At 44.4% G+C, this 17231-nt stretch overlaps 1 long non-coding RNA gene and 1 pseudogene across 1 annotated transcript in view; one reads left to right on the forward strand and one right to left on the reverse strand.

Moving 5' to 3' along the window:
* Positions 1-2623: 2623 nt before the first annotated feature.
* Positions 2624-17231, forward strand: part of LOC134761826 (uncharacterized) — a 50478-nt gene continuing 35870 nt past the window's right edge. Inside the window, exon 1 of the long non-coding RNA XR_010140971.1 lies at positions 2624-8791. This is a non-coding gene — a long non-coding RNA (uncharacterized LOC134761826). The remainder of the gene's footprint in view (positions 8792-17231) is intronic.
* LOC134761822 (small ribosomal subunit protein eS24-like) lies at positions 9553-10013 on the reverse strand (annotated as a pseudogene).

Raw genomic sequence — 17231 nt, forward strand, 5'->3', positions numbered from 1 at the left:
AGCTTTACTTCCAAGTATATGGTCAATTTTGGAATAGGTGTGGTGTGGTGCTGAAAAAAATGTATATTCTGTTGATTTGGGGTGGAGAGTTCTGTAGATGTCTATTAGGTCTGCTTGGTGCAGAGCTGAGTTCAATTCCTGGGTATCCTTGTTGATTTTCTGTCTCGTTGATCTGTCTAATGTTGACAGTGGGGTGTTAAAGTCTCCCATTATTAATGTTTGGGAGTCTAAGTCTCTTTGTAGGTCACTCAGGACTTGCTTTATGAATCTGGGTGCTCCTGTATTGGGTGCATATATATTTAGGATAGTTAGCTCTTCTTGTTGAATTAATCCCTTTACCATTATGTAATGGCCTTCTTTGTCTCTTTTGATCTTTGTTGGTTTAAAGTCTGTTTTATCAGAGACTAGGATTGCAACCCCTGCCTTTTTTTGTTTTCCATTTGCTTGGTAGATCTTCCTCCATCCTTTTATTTTGAGCCTATGTGTGTCTCTGCACGTGAGATGGGTTTCCTGAATACAGCACACTGATGGGTCTTGAGTCTTTATCCAATTTGCCAGTCTGTGTCTTTTAATTGGAGCATTTAGTCCATTTACATTTAAAGTTAATATTGTTATGTGTGAATCTGATCCTGTCATTATGACGTTAGCTGGTTATTTTGCTCGTTAGTTGATGCAGTCCCTTCCTAGTCTCGATGGTCTTTACAATTCGGTATGATTTTGCAGTGGCTGGTACCGGTTGTGCCTTTCCATGTTTAGCGCTTCCTTCAGGAGCTCTTTTAGGGCAGGCCTGGTGGTGACAAAATCTCTTAGCATTTGCTTGTCTGTAAAGTATTTTATTTCTCCTTCACTTATGAAGCTTAGTTTGGCAGGATATGAAATTCTGGGTTGAAAATTCTTTTCTTTAAGAATGTTGAATATTGGCCCCCACTCTCTTCTGGCTTGTAGGGTTTCTGCCGAGAGATCCGCTGTTAGTCTGATGGGCTTCCCTTTGATGGTAACCCGACCTTTCTCTCTGGCTGCCCTTAACATTTTTTCCTTCATTTCAACTTTGGTGAATCTGACAATTATGTGTCTTGGAGTTGCTCTTCTCGAGGAGTATCTCTGTGGTGTTCTCTGTATTTCCTGAATCTGAATGTTGGCCTGCCTTGCTAGATTGGGGAAGTTCTCCTGGATAATATCCTGCAGAGTGTTTTCCAACTTGTTTCCATTCTCCCCATCACTTTCAGGTACACCAATCAGACGTAGATTTGGTCTTTTCACATAGTCCCACATTTCTTGGAGGCTTTGCTCATTTCTTTTTATTCTTTTTTCTTTAAACTTCCCTTCTCGCTTCATTTCATTCATTTCATCTTCCAGGGCTGATACCCTTTCTTCCATTTGATCGCATCGGCTCCTGAGGCTTCTGCATTCTTCACGTAGTTCTCGAGCCTTGGTTTTCAGCTCCATCAGCTCCTTTAAGCACTTCTCTGTATTGGTTATTCTAGTTATACATTCTTCTAAATTTTTTTCAAAGTTTTCAACTTCTTTGCCTTTGGTTTGAATATCCTCCCGTAGCTCGGAGTAATTTGATCGTCTGAAGCCTTCTTCTCTCAGCTCGTCAAAGTCATTCTCCGTCCAGCTTTGTTCCGTTGCTGGTGAGGAACTGCGTTCCTTTGGAGGAGGAGAGGTGCTCTGCATTTTAGAGTTTCCAGTTTTTCTGCTCTGTTTTTTCCCCATCTTTGTGGTTTTATCTACTTTTGGTCTTTGATGATGGTGATGTACAGATGGGTTTTTGGTGTGGATGTCCTTTCTGTTAGTTTTCCTTCTAACAGACAGGACCCTCAGCTGCAGGTCTGTTGGAGTACCTGGCCGGCCGTGTGAGGTGTCAGTCTGCCCCTGCTGGGGGGTGCCTCCCAGTTAGGCTGCTCGGGGGTCAGGGGTCAGGGACCCACTTGAGGAGGCAGTCAGCCCGTTCTCAGATCTCCAGCTGCGTGCTGGGAGAACCACTGCTCTCCTCAAAGCTGTCAGACAGGGACATTTAAGTCTGCAGAGGTTACTGCTGTCTTTTTGTTTGTCTGTGCCCTGCCCCCAGAGGTGGAGCCTACAGAGGCAGGCAGGCCTCCTTGAGCTGTGGTGGGCTCCACCCAGTTCAAGCTTCCAGGCTGCTTTGTTTACCTAAGCGAGCCTGGGCAATGGCGGGCGCCCCTCCCCCAGCCTCGCTGCCGACTTGCTGTTTGGTCTCTGACTGCTGTGCTAGCAATCAGCGAGACTCCGTGGGCGTAGGACCCTCTGAGCCAGGTGCGGGCTATACTCTCCTGGGGCACCGTTTCCTAAGCCCGTCGGAAAAACATAGTATTCGGGTGGGAGTGGCCCGACTTTCCAGGTGCCGTCTGTCACCCCTGGAAAGGGAACTCCCTGACCCCTTGCGCTTCCCGAGTGAGGCAATGCCTCGCCCCTGCTTCGGCTGGCGCACGGTGCACTCACCCACTGACCTGCGCCCACTGTCTGGCACTCCCTAGTGAGATGAACACGGTACCTCAGATGGAAATGCAGAAATCACCCGTCTTCTGCGTCGCTCGCGCTGGGAGCTGTAGACCGGAGCTGTTCCTATTCGGCCATCTTGGCTCCTCCTACCAAGGGTGGATGTTTATACTTTTTTAAAAAGGAGTCTATATCATATTTATCTTGTGGTCTGCCATGCCCCCCGATCTTCTTCAGCTTCAGTTATGCAAAATTAACACTTCTTGTCTTGACTGCCTCTCTCTTACCTGTTCAGTTTCTTTTCTGTGTTCAAGATTGCTTAGAAATTTTCCCCATTACTACAGCCTACTTCCCACCTGCATCCCCCACCCAGCTTGTTCTGGGTTTTGTCAACAACAGTTCCAGCGTTTAGTGAGGGCTGGATTGAAGGAAAGCCTTGGAAAAGGCCGTGTGATGAAAGGTGAAGATACCCAATGGGCAGGCAGTCATCAGGGTTAATTCAAAGGCTAGAAGAAGGGCTGACCTGGAGGACTGGAAATGTCTTTGAGCCGAAGGTCATGTGCAGGTGGAATGAAGAGGGTGAGCTTTTTGGGGTGAACTGCAAGTATTTGATAAGATCCCTGTCCCCATGGTTGGGGAAATCTTGATAAGCATTCTTAATGTGATGGAGGGACTAAGGAACCCCTGGCTCTGCCTGCCCAGCATGGCAGTAACATGACACAGCCAAGTTATTGATTATTGGTTGCCCAGCTGTCATCACTCAACATCTTCTGTTAGTTATAGCTGTAACTTGCATTAGTTATCAATGCCAGTTTTGACTTTCCTAGTCAATAAAGTGTTCTGAGAGTGGCGACTAAGGCTGAGCACTACCCATAATCATGAGTATTACAGAGGTAAGCCCCCTTGCCCACCCATCTGCAGGTGATGACACACCGTAGGGAAATCACTCAATTCTTTGGAGGACCCCAAATAAATGCTCAAGTCCATCTGTTCATCTGCCTGTCCATCCATCCACCCTTCCATCCATCCATCCACCCACCTACCCATCTATCCACCCACCCACCCGTGTATCCGTCCAACCCACTCTCTTATGCACCCAGCTATCATCCACCTACCGACCCACCAACCCATCTATCCATCCACTCACCCATGCATCTACCCAACCATTCACTCATCTACCCATCTGTCCACCAACCCGTCCATCCATTTATCTATCCCTCCACCCATTCACCCACTCATCCATTTCTCCACCCACTCAGCCATCCCTTCACCGACTCAACCATCCATTCATTCATCCACCTGCCCACCCACCCATCTTTCCATCTACCCATCTATCCACCCACCCACCTGTGTATCCATCCATCTGCTTGTCCTTCTGTTCATTTATTCCACAAAGACTCATTAACCACCTACTAGATTCTGGGGAGGTATCTGCTTTAGTAATGGAGAACCATGGTTTCTGGAATCTGATTCCCTGGGCTCAAACTGAGCTGCCTCCTAGCTAGCTGCTTGGGTAAGTTATAGAAACTGTACTTTGATTTTCTTATCTGAAAATTGGCTATTAATAGCTTCTATTCTTGCAGATATAGTGAGGATTAAATAAGATGTCACATTAAAAGTGCATCATCGACACTCAATAGAGATTAGGTTTTACCATTCATTATTATTCTTGGCAGATGCTGCAGATAACCTGGAGAGCATACAGAAGACACATGTTTGAACAAGTAGTGACATATGGGTGCTAAATTCTGCAGTAGGGGAAGGGCAGAGAGCAATGGAGAGGGCCTGGCCCAATACTGGAGCCTCAGAAAAGAGTTCTCCATTGAATTGCTGTTTTAGCTGAGACTTGTGGGATGAGTAGTAGTTGGAGATCTCAGACAGGATGTGACCGAGTTAGCCAGGGAAAAATTTGGTCCTGGCACCCATGGCAGAATTGAGTGATCCAGTCCTTCTATCTCCTCTGGATGGAAGTCCACCAGATCTGGGAATATCAAGTTGGGGGAGGAGACTGACAATGATCATGACCTTCACCTGTCCTCACATGTCCTCTGTGTATCTGCAAAGCCTCTACCTCAGTCTCCTCTTCTGGAAAGTGGGATTGGAAACCACATCTGCTTTTCCCCCAGGACTGCTAGGGAGACAAGATTAGATGGCAGGTGAGAGCTCTTGGAAAATGAAAACATTCTACTATTTGAAAGCAAAGTGTTCTTCTGCCTGTGATGTTTCCTAATCTGTGAATCATACTGGGCCTCGAAGCTGTCTATTAAAAAAATAGCAAAGTGGCTGGGCATGGTGGCTCATGCCCATAGTCCTAGCACTTTGAGAGGCTGAGGAGGGTGGATCACTTGATGTCAGGTGTTCGATAGCAGCCTGGCCAATATGTGAAACCCCATCTCTACTAAAAATACAAAAATTAGCCAGGTGTGGTGGCGTCTGCCTGTATTCCCAGCTACTCGGGAGGCCGAGGCACAAGAATCATTTGAGCTGAGGAGGCAGAGGTGGCAGTGAGCCAAGATGGCACCACTGCACTCCAGCCTGAGTGACAGAGCGAGGCTCTGTCTGAAAAAAGAAAAAAAAAAAAAAAAACAAAGTTAACACTTCCTCCATCTCTCCTCTAGGGGAGGCAATTTGTCAAAGATTGTTGTTGGATTTTACACACAGGGAAATCTAAGGAAGGTGTGGAAACCAGACTGGGACTCCAGACCCTGGTCTCCCTGTTTACAGGGTCTTAAATGGGGGAGCCATTTTGGGTTCTTTCCACAAGATTGCTTTGTAAAAAAAACAAGAAACAAACAAACAAAAAACTCAAAAAAAAGCCCTGATCTAAATATTCACAAGGGACCTTAGGCAATATCTGCAAACAAAAGTGAGTGGTGAGTGGAATCTGTCATCTTTACAACCAAGACAGCTCCAGAGTTGAAGCAAGTGGAAATATCTCTAGAGACAGAGATTTGGGCAGGTTTTGCCAGTTACAAACTATGAGAACTTGGGCAGGTTTACCTCTCTGAGCTTCTGTGACCTTGTAAAATAGGATGCATTGCACTAAACGTTCAGGAGGAGTCCCAGCATCCTCCTGTGCACAAGCCTGGTTTCTTCCCATCATTTTCCTTGTTCTGCCTCTCTCCTCCTCTTAAAGAGTTGAATACATTTGGACCCAGTAGGGGCCTATGTTTGCAAAAGTTCCCTGGTGATTCTCATGCAGCCAGGCTGGCTCTGGCACTGAGTTCTTGGACACTTCTGGAGGCATATTTACTAGTGAGGAAGATCACTGTGTGTTAAAGGCATGACTCATCTTCTTTCCTTTCTTCCATGAAGAAAGGTGCATGGGTCGACTGAGCTGGGAGAGTCCACAGTGTCAGCCTCCCCCACGCTTCCCTCCCTCCTTATTCCTTGTGTGCTGTACTTTGTCTTGATTTCCTGTACTGTGCACCAAGCCAGGAGATGGTAAGATCTCAAAAAAATCATTTTTCGGGGAAATGGGATCAAGAGGGTTTTTGTTTGCTGGTTTGTTTGTTTGAGACAGGGTCTGTCACCCAGGCTGGAGTGCAGTGGCATGACCTTGGCTCACTGCAGCCTTGACCTTCTGGGCTCAGGTGATCTTCCCACCTCAGCCTCCTGAGTAGCTGGGACTGCAGGTGCACACCACCATGCCTGACTAATTTGTCTATTTTTTGTGGAGATGAGGTTTCACCATGTTGCCTAGGCCGGTCTCAAACTCCTGGGCTCAAGCAGTCCTCCATCCACCTCGGCCTTCCAAAGTGCTGGGATTACAGGCATGAGATGCTGTGCCTGGCCAAGGTTTTTTTTTTTTATTATTATTATGAAAAATTTTCAATATACATAAAAATAGAGAGACTGGTTTAATGAGCTATCATATACCCATCACATAGGTTTAAAAACTATTAACGTTTCCAATACTTACTCCATTTGTTTTTCTGAAGTATTTAAAAAATAGTTTACAGTAGTTATGTCATTGCATCATGATATTCACCCCTACGTAATTTACTTTCTCTCTAAAAACATGAGGGCATTCTTTATATGACCATTATCATACCGAATCAAATTACCAGTAATTCCTTAATATCCTCTAAGATCAAGTTTACACTCAGATGTCTTGTCCTCAAAATGTCAATTGTGATTATTTTTTCTTTGAGCAAAGATAATAAGATCTCAAGATTTAATGACAGAGATTCCATATTAGCCCTGATGTCTAAGCTCTGTGGTCCATTGTGGCTTTACTTGAAAGTCTCAGGCTAGGCGTGGTGGCTCACACCTGTAGTCCCAGCACTTTGGGAGGCCAAGGTTGGTGGATCGTGAAGTCAAGAGCTCAAGACCATCCTGACCAACATGGTGAAACCGTGTCTCTATTAAAAATATAAAAATTAGCCAGGTGTGGTGGCGGTCACCTATAGTCCCAGCTACTCGGGAGGCTGAGGCAGGAGAATCGCTTGAACCCGGGAAGTGGAAGTTGCAGTGAGCTGAGATTGCACCACTGCACACCAGCCTGGGTGGCAAGAATGAGACTCTGGAAAAAAAAAGTCTCTCACTGTGGTCTCATAATAAAACCACACTCCATTTTCCATCTGGCCCCTGCTCCTTAATGTGAGCCCCCTCCTGTGGGGAGGAGGGGGTGACCTTCAGCACAGGTTCAAGCATTCCCAGGGCTGGCTCTGATCCCGATAAAGCCCATCGTCATGAATGAATGCTTCCCTTGCAGGTTATTCTAAGTATTGTAAATAGTGCACGTGGAGCATCCTCGTGATGCCTGGGATGGTAGTGAATCTTTATAGATTTATTTAGTGCCTTTTTTAAAAATGTTTTTCATAGTTCCATGTCTCTACAACCCTTAGGAACATCAGAATCATGTGTGTGGGTGCTTATTAAACCAATTCCTGGAACTCACTCCCAGTGACTCCCAGTCTGATGATTAGGGGCTCAGCTAGGACCTATGTTTGCAAATCTCCCAGCTGATCTCATGCAGCCAGCCAGACTCTGGCTCTGGCTTTGGGAGCTGGGTTGGGAACTAGTCTTTGGTGCTATTCTGCTGAAACTTCTTGTTGGGCTCTTTGACTCCATCTTGTATTGTCATCACTTGTATTCAGGTCTGTTCTTCCCCTGGATTGTAAACTCCTTCATGTCTGGGTCATCTCAGCTCATGAGCTGAGCTTTCAGTGGGTGCTTAGTGTAACAGGTGCTGAATGGAGTCAGGCTGTAGGGAGGTCAGCGTGTGTTGGTAAGTGAGAGACAAAAATCATTTTAAAACGAATCTTTTTGCACTTCAGTTATGTTTACCGTGAGTTAATGTGATTTACTCTAGTGGAAGCCAGTGCAGCTTAAGTGGAGGTGTTGCCCTGAAATGGAGCCATGTTATGGATCAGCAGAGCTGCCAAAAGCATTTTGGGGGAAATGTTTCTTTGTCACCCTCAGTTGATTGAACTCAAGTTTTCACTCCCGTTTAACACCACGTGGGGGTCATTCTTACTTCTGCGGAGTGGGTATGATCAGATCTTCTGTAAAAGTGTAAGTGAGGAAGCTGGGCACGGTGGCTCACACCTGTAATCTTAGTATTTGGAAGGCTGAGATGGTGCGATCACTTGAGGCCAGGAGTTTAAGACCAGCCTGGCCAACATGGTGAAACCCTGTCTGTACTAAAAATACAAAAATTAGCCAGGCATGATGGTGCATGCCTATAATCCAAGTTACTCGGGAGGCTGAGGCAGGAGATTCACTTGAACCTGGGAGGTGTAGGTTGCAGTGAGCTGAGGTTGCACCACTGCACTGCACTCCAGCCTGGGTGACAGAGCGAGACTCCATCTCAAAAAAAAAAAAAAAAAGTGTATGTGAGGGAACTGGGATTGAGCTTGGGGATGTTGGGGGATGGAGGTACTTCATCTACTGAACAAAATCCATGGGATACCAATGCTGGAGGAAGAAGCATCATCCTCAGTTTCTACTAACTCAACCACGCATGAGATGGGTACTTGGCGTCCGAGAGAAGAGCCTCTTTGTAGGTCTTCAGCCTTGATCAAACCATTTCTGAATTCCTCATACACATATAATCAGGTGCTATGAGTGTTAGTGATTGGATAATCTTTCTGTCATTTCCAGTGCTAGGAAGGATAATACATGTACGGCCAACTTCCTTGAGGGTTCGTTCTTTTGCATCAGGGTGTCTCAAACTCCTGCCCTTAACACACCTGTGAGAAAATCATCGAGGCGGCTTGCTCGCTCTGCTTGCAGACCCTTTAGAATCAGAGTCAGAATCCCTGGGGCTGGAGCCACAAAATGAAATGACATTTCAACAAGTTTGTCATCACATAAGAGAGAATAGGTGAGTATTTGGATACCTATAATACAAAGTAGATTCAAAAAGAATGACTTGATTATTTTAAATGTTGTGTTTTAAAAAATTTAATACAGAAAAGCCTGGGCGCGGTGGCCCACGCCTGTAATCCTAGCACTTTGGGAGGCCAAGGCGGGTGAATCATTTGAGGTCAGGAGTTCAAGACCAGCCTGGCCAACAAGGTGAAACCCCATCTCTACTAAAAATACAAAAATTAGCCAGGCGGTAGTGGTGCGTGCCTGTAATCCCAGCTCCGGGGAAGGCTGAGGCAGGAGAATCGCTTAAGCCTGGGAGGCGGAGGTTTGGTGAGCTGAGATCGTACCAGTGCACTCCAATGTGGGTGATGATTGTTTAACCACCACCAAAATGGGTTCTGAGTCCAAATATTAATATGAAGGACATTGGTGACATTGCCTCAAAAAAATTAATGGATACTGAAAAGTACAAAAAGGGAGAGAAGTCACGTCAAATCTCACGACCTCAAGAAATAAACCTACTTAATATTAAGTGAACAGCATTCCTCGCTATGCACAAAGATGGCTAGAGACATGAACAGACACTTCTGATCACACAAAATGAGATCTTAAAAACAAGAAGTAGCAAATTGAATGCTGTGTAAATTTATCAGAAGAAAAAGAAATGGAAGTGAAACTGAAGGAACTGGTCAACTCAGATAAACGTAGTTTTTTTCTTACCGAAAATCAGTTTCTAGAACATCTAAGAAATCAAAGATGATGAAAAACATTAAGATGATTTATATATATGTAGAAGTCTTTACAGTTGATTGACCATCTCATGAAAAATTTGTACAGTCACTGCAAATAAAGGCATTGCAAAATCTTTACTCCTTTTGCTTTTTGCCAGAACTGACATTGGGCTTTGCAGTCTCTTGACTTCATTCTGCCCTTGCATTCCCTTTGCTGTTTTCTTGAGGTCGCCGTCTTCTCATGCCAGCCGTGTCTTGCAAGTCTATGTTTGAGTTCATTTTTCTTTGCATAATTCAAAGAACCCGATAGCATGCCAAAGCCCATTGTTTAACCACCACCAAAATGGGTTCTGAGTCCAAGTATTAATATGAAGATGACATCCACTGTGGTCTTGTACATTTTGTTGCCTTCCCGGGGTGAAGGACATTGGTGACCATTTGTTTCCTCTGGAGCGGTCCATTTGTCATGAAATTCCTGATCCAGATAGTTACTGTGTCATTCATCATGCTGGTTGATCCTCAGGTAGTTAGGGAGGAAAATAAACAAGAAGTTATATATTTAAAACCACGTTTCAATTTTAGAGCTGATTAATTGACTTAATAAAGGGCATTACCACTCCTATTTCCTGCAGTCCCTCCCTTTACCCCTGGAAATTAGTTATTTTTAGGTTGTTTTATGTTGTTAAGGTTGACCACCTTTTCATTCTGTTCTGCAATCATAGTCCTATTTTTAAATGGATTCACCTCTCATCACTAGCCTTTTGTCATGGTCATTCAATTCACAAGCTGCTTGTTTTTTAATTTCTTGGCTGACTAAATTTTATTATGAAGTATTTTTTTTTTAAAGAGCTCAGAAATACTGTATTCTGTAAGTTCTTGAACATGTGATAGTGTCTTTTGCCTATTTTGATTGGGCAATAATTTAGCTGGCTATAAAATTCTTGGATTATACTCTATTTCCCTTAGAAATTATAGGAACCCATCTACTGACTTATTTCATTGTGCTATCTTTTTTTTTTTTTTTGAGTTGGAGTCTTGCTGTGTCACCCAGGCTTGAGTGCAGTGGTGCGATCTCGGCTCACTGCAAGTTCTGCCTCCCGGGTTCACAACATTCTCCTACCTCAGCCTCCCGAGTAGCTGGGACTACAGACACCCACCTCCATGCCTGGCTAACTTTTTTGTACTTTTAGTAGAGACAGGGTTTCACCGTGTTAGCCAGAATGGTCTCGATCTCCTGACCTCATGATCCACCGGCTTTAGCCTCCCAAAGTGCTGGGATTAGAGGTGTGAGCCACCGTATGAGCCCAGCCTCATTGTGCTTTCTACTAACCCCCTTTCCCTGGCCTCTTCCATCTTCTCTTCTTCTCTCCCAGTAGTTTCTTCATGAAGAGGCCATGTGCTATATTCCATGAGATATTTCACACTCAAAGAAGACTGCTTTTATACTCTTTTGATAATTTGTCTGGGAATCACTGTCTTGATTTATAAGGGAGTTTGTAATAAATACAGTAAAAGAGAAACACACAACGTAGTTTGAGACATCAGAGAAGGGAAAAAGCAATTCTATTAATATTTGGGGTTGGCAGGGAAGGCTTAGTTAAGAGGTAACATTTGAACTAAGCCTTAAAATAAGGGAAGGATTTGGATATGCAGTAATGGGGAGAGAGTAGAAGCAAGACATGATGGTTGATGTTATCTATCAATTTGACTGGGTTGTGGGGTGCCCAGGTATTTGAATACACATTATTCTGGGTGTGTCTCTGAGGTATTCTGGATGAGGATAACATTTAATTGGTAGACCAAATAAAGCAGATTGTCCTCCCCAATGTGGGTGAGCCTCATCCAATCCACTGAAGGCCTGAACAAAACAAAAAGGTAGTCACAGAGAATTTGCTGTCTTTACCTGATTATATTTGAGCTGGGACATCAATCTTCTCCTGACTTTAGATGTGGACTCGAGTTGGAACTATATCAATGGCTGTCCTGGGTCTCCAGCTTGCTGGCTGCAGACTCCAGGACTCCTTAGCCTCCATAACAATGTGAGCCATCCCTTACAACTAACCAATCTGTCTCTCTCTATGTGTATAGCTCTACCTCTATCTCTCTGCTCTTTTTCCGGAGAAGCTAGAGTAATGTACAAGGTTATATTAGAGAAGAGGACGACCCAAGGAAAAGCATGGAGGCAGAAAAGTGCAAAGAGGGTTTGGGAAGACTGGCGTCCTGATGGGGAGTTTGGATTTCACTGTGTGTGGCAAGGAGAATCCTTGAAAATATTCAAGAGGTGAAAATTGTATTTGTGGAAGAACACCAGGAGTATGTGAAAAGAAAAACACTCACTCCATTTTAACTCCACTGAAGGGGGCATCAAAGGGATGCACTGGGGACATGGGTTGGAGGGTAGTAGAGGCCATATCCGGAGGATCTTTACTTGTAGGCTGAGTCTAAAGTTATCTTTCTGGGGAGTGGGGGATTACAAACCTTTGAGCTCCACACAAGAGATGGTTTTGCTAACAATGGCAGGGCGACGGTGGTGGTGGTGGTGGTGGTGGTGGTGGTGGTAAAGTGGTAGCACGAATTCTAATTGGCCTTCTGCTATTCTAGCCAAGGAAGTTGGGGAGTGGACTTTCAGTAGAATAATACAGATCTGGGAATCAACTGCATGGAGGAGGTAGTTATAGGTGATGAGATGGCTCAGGGACAAAGTTTGGTAGAAGGAGAAAAGATACTAGGCTGGTACAAAAATAATTGCTCTTTTTGCCATTACTTTTAATAGCAAAATCCGTAATTACTTTTGCACCAAACTAATAGGATGCAAACTTCGGAGTCATCTGCACCAGAGGGATTGATGAAGATCAACGAAGTTTGGGAACACAGGAAGGGAGCAGGGAGGGTAATGACTTGAGGGCATAGCAGGGATAATCAAGGTTTTTCTTGTTAGTGTATGGAGACTTAAGCATGATTATATGTTAAATGCCTGGCACATACATGGTGCAAAATATTTATGAGTGAAATGACAAGTGAAGGTGGTGAGTCAGGGGAGTTCCAAGGGAACGGGTGATAAAGGGAGGTCTCAAATGAGGCACAAGTGGAGAAGGTAGCTTGGGAAAGGAGAAGGATGCTTCTCCTTATAAGATGGGAAAGGCAGAGGAAGAGGTTCAAGACACAGTGATCTAGGGGTGAGATGGAAGTGAGTTGAGAGAACTCAACTCTGGGCTCTGAAACCCGTAGGGATGGGTTTGGGGGGCTTTGAGATACAGAAGAGGTTTAAAGTCAATTGTTCTGGCAAATATGGTTTGGAATTTATTTTTGATGCTTAAAAATATTGCTGAACAGAAGTGAAGTCTACCCTAGAGTTGGATGGTGAGATTATTTAGTGGAACTACCAGATCCATGTTGTGATTCTTTCCAGTATCATTCAGCAGCCCTTGGGCAGTTGCAAGGCAAGTGATCAATGGGGTATGGAGACTTTCCAGGTGGGTGTGGTTGAAGGCAGGGAAGAACGAGTTTAGGAGCACATTACAAGAAGAAGGTGACTGTAAGGTCCAGGCTGAGCAGGAAGGTAAAGCAAGAAGGAAACCTGAGGTTGTGAAGAGAAGTTTAGAGAGATGAGGAGGCAGGAGGAGTGAACAGTTGCAGGATGTAGCTAGAGTGGTGATGTTAGATCTTGGGGCCAGAGAGCTTTACAGTGATTATGAAGATCAAAGGGCATTAGAATCAATCCTCAAAGAGCCACTGTTTGATGTTGGGATGTGAGGATGCTGCAGGGGGATGTCTGCACATTGACGGTGAGAACATGGTCACCCTGGCCCTGCTGGGTCTTTACTAAGGAGACTGTGCTCTGTTCTTGGAGCCGTTTTCATCACCTGATTAGAGCAGTAGTCCCCAAATGGTGTTCTTTGGACCATCTGTATAAAATGTTCATAGGTCGAGGATAAAATGGAAAAAGAGAGAAAATGTCATAGAAATGTGCCCATTGGTGAAAGACCACTAGCTGTCCTTTTGGGAGGATCATTCTTTATTCTAAAAATGTATATATTCTATTCTATTAAAACATTTTTCTATTTGCATTTTTTTCTCTTTTATGAAATGCCATGGGGTAGAAATTTGTAATGTATCCAGTTCTCCTGTCTTCATGCATTGCCCTGTGGTAGGGGAGGGGATGTAGCTAGTACTGGCCAAGAGGCTGGGGTCAGAGGTGCAGTGTGAGACTTCTAGCCTGGAGCATTTAATTCTTAGTACAAGGCTCTCTAGCTTTCTTCTGCCTCTGTTCCCTGGTTGGTGATACTTGAGGTAATGCAACCCCCATTAGCCTTAGTCTTAGGGCAAGTTTGATGGAAAACAGAGCACCCCACACCTCTCTGCAGATGTAGCATGAGTGAGAAAAACAACTTCTGATGTTTGAAGTTACTAAGATTTAGGAGTTGTTTGTTATTGCAGCAAAACCTAACATATTCTGACCAATCATGGTGGAATTTCTGTGTGTGTGTGTGTGTGTGTGTGTGTGTGTGTGTGTGTGTGTGTGTGTAACTGGTAGTTTAATAAATTCCTTCTTCCCAAAAAGAAAAAAAATAGCAACCTTATGTTGGTTCACAAATTAAAAATATATTTTTACTGGTTTATAAAATAGAAAAATCTGAGAATCTGTAGCTTAGAGAACTACAGTGTGGGATGTCTGTAAAGACCAGATTATTTTATCAGCTCCTAACACCCTCTCATAGAAGCTTAGCCAAGACTTGGACTATTTCAGTCTTTCCCATTCAACATTCCATGGACTCTTGAAGAGACATTGATAAAACAGTGCAGCCATGAACCACCCTAACTCAATCCTAGTGGCAGAATCCCCCTTTTACTGCAGAATGAGCTTCTTGCTACAGTGATACTTGAACCCCTTAGATATATTCTTTACTAATTATCTTAAAACACGACCAATGCTTTTGCTTTGCTTTCCTCCAAATTAAACACCTTAATCACGAGAACCCAGAGAATTGGATTTAGTGTGACTTATTCCAAGCTGTCACTAAGAACATAATTAGGTTATATTTTTCTCCAGTTCAAATAAAAGAAAATTCACAGTAAAATGCTGATCAATATGTGTAGCTCAGGAGGTAGAGTCTGCTTTGAGTTGCAGAAGTGTTTGTTTGTTTTTTTTTTAGATCTATATTCTTGAGTAAAGAAAAAATCCATCTCTCTTTCCTAGAGGTGAAGACTTTCAGAGCTGGGCTTGGCAACAGCCTGACTATCAGAGGTTGAATTAAACAAATAGGTATCTCCCTGGAGTGAATGGTGCATTTCTCCTGTTTGGGGGACTGTGCTTTTATGATGGAGTTTGCTTTCTGTCTTGGTCTCCAGATGTGTGTACCTGTGGGTGGATGTCTGCATATAAATGGCAGTGTATACCTGTGTGGGTGTGCACAAAATTCCCATGTGAATCTCAACTTTGTGGGGATCTCCAGGTCTTGAGCCCAGCAGATGCCATTTGAAGAAAAATCACTTGAAAATGAGACAGAAAGAATGGAAACCAAATCCTAGCTCTAAAGGCACCAGGCTGATTAAAAAAAAAACCCTGGATTTTCTTTGTTTTGGACTCTACCTGCCTCCAAATGACATTTCTGTTTCCCATGAAATGTTTAGAATGAAAGAGATCCTGAGCAAGAAAGAGCAGATACTGTGTGATTCTGTGTATGTCAGGGTTTCAGCTGTGACGCTGCTGACATTTCGGCTCAGCAATTTCTCTGTTGTATGTGTGGGGGTTCCCTGTGCATTTTAGGATGTTGAGGGGCATCCCTGAATCCCAGGACTCACTGGATGCAGTAACACAACTCCCCCCAAGTAGAGACAACCCCCAGTGTCTCCAGATATGGCCTAATGTCCCTAGGGGGCAAAATAACCCCCATCTGAGAACTGCTGCTCTCATAAAGTACAATGTCATGTGAAATAGATGGAGGCTTTTGGTAGTCAGGGATTAGTAGAGATGGAAGAGACCCCAGGAATATCCTGGAAGGGGCTGTAATATTTTGTTTCTTGAATCGTATGTCGGTAAAATGGAGATGTGTTTTTTTTTGTTTTTGTTTTTTTGTTTGTTTGTTTTTGAGGCAGGATCTTGCTCTGTCACCCAGGCTGGAGCACAGTGGCACCATCATGGCTCACTGCAGCCTCTGCCTCCTGGGCTCAAGCAGTCCTCGCACCTCAGCCCTCCAGAGTAGCTGGAACTATGGGCATGTGCCACCACTGTTGCCTAATTTTTGTATTTATTTATTTTGTGTAGAGAGGGGCTTCTCACTATGTTGCTCAGGCTGGTCTCGACCTCCTGGGCTCAAGCAATCTGCTCACCTCAGCCTCCCAAAGTGCCAGGATGACAGGCATGAGCCACTGCGCCTGGCCAGTGTGTTCAGTTTGTAAGAAAAGTACCGTGTTGACCTCTTCTATGTGCACACTTCTTTAAGTAATAATTCAATAGAGCATTTAGAAAATCGGTCATAATAGGAGTGATTTGTAGAGTGATTGGCATGAAAGCTGATCAACTTAATTTGAACTACTCTGAAATGAGCACCAGGGGCCACCAAGAGTAGCCCTTCAAGGCATCTTAGCCAAGGATAGGAGTGTGTTGTGTACATCTCTGCATAAAGAATTTGCTGATTACATGGAAGGATGAAGCCTCTTTCTGAGGACAGAGGCAGCAAGGCAAGTGGAAGCCCAAAGCATTGAGCTTTCTAAATGGACTTTGCTAAAATCTTGTGGATGACTCATGCTCTTAACATACACCCATGTACATATTGTCCATATAAACATTAATTCTGTAACAAGGTCCACACATAAGGGTTTTTTTTTTTTTCTTTTGAGACAGTCTTGCTTCATTGCCCAGGCTAGATTACAGTGGCATAATCTTGACTCACTGCAACCTCCGCCTCCTGGTTTCAAGCAATGCTTGTGCCTCAGCCCCCTGAGTAGCTGGGACTACAGGTGCATACCACCATGCCTGGCTAATTTTTGTATTTTTAGTGGAGACAGGGTTTCACCATGTTGGCCAGGCTGGTCTCAAACTCCTGGCCTCAAGTGATCTGCCCACCTCAGCCTCCTAAAGTGCTGGGATTACAGGTGTGAGCCACTGCGCCTGGGCCCCCACATAAGGTTTGAGTTGAGATAGAGAATCTCTGGCAGGACTGAGGAATTTGGCCACAGTCTCTGGGAAGTATGCACAATTTCTGGAATCTTCTCTACTTCCAGAGTTCCCACTTTCTATCTGTCTCCTATTTATTCACCAAACTTGTATGGAACCACAGTGTGTCTAGAAATTGCCAGGTGTGGAGGATGAAAAGATGACTGAGGTCGGACAAGGTGACTCATTCCTGTAATCCCAGCACTTTGGGAGGCCAAGACAGGCGGATCACTTGAGGTCAGGAATTTGAGCACAGCCTGGCCAACATGATGAAACATCTCTACTAAAAATACAAAAATTAACCGGGCATGGTGGCACGCACATGTAGTCCCAGCTACTTGTGAAGCTGAGGCAGGAGAATCGCTTGAACCCAGGAGGCAGATGTTGCAGTGAGCTGAGATCACACCGCTGCATTCCAGCCTGGGAGACAGATCGAGATTCCATGTCAAAAAAAAAAAAGATGACTGAGATACAGACTCCATCCGAGTTGACTCTAACACAAAGTTGGTAAGAGCCCAAGGTCTGGCTGGGCAAGCACCTTGATCGGCTTCATCCTGCAGCCTCTA

This window comes from Pongo abelii, chromosome 7, assembly GCF_028885655.2.
Source record: "Pongo abelii isolate AG06213 chromosome 7, NHGRI_mPonAbe1-v2.0_pri, whole genome shotgun sequence".
Classification (NCBI taxonomy): domain Eukaryota; kingdom Metazoa; phylum Chordata; class Mammalia; order Primates; family Hominidae; genus Pongo; species Pongo abelii.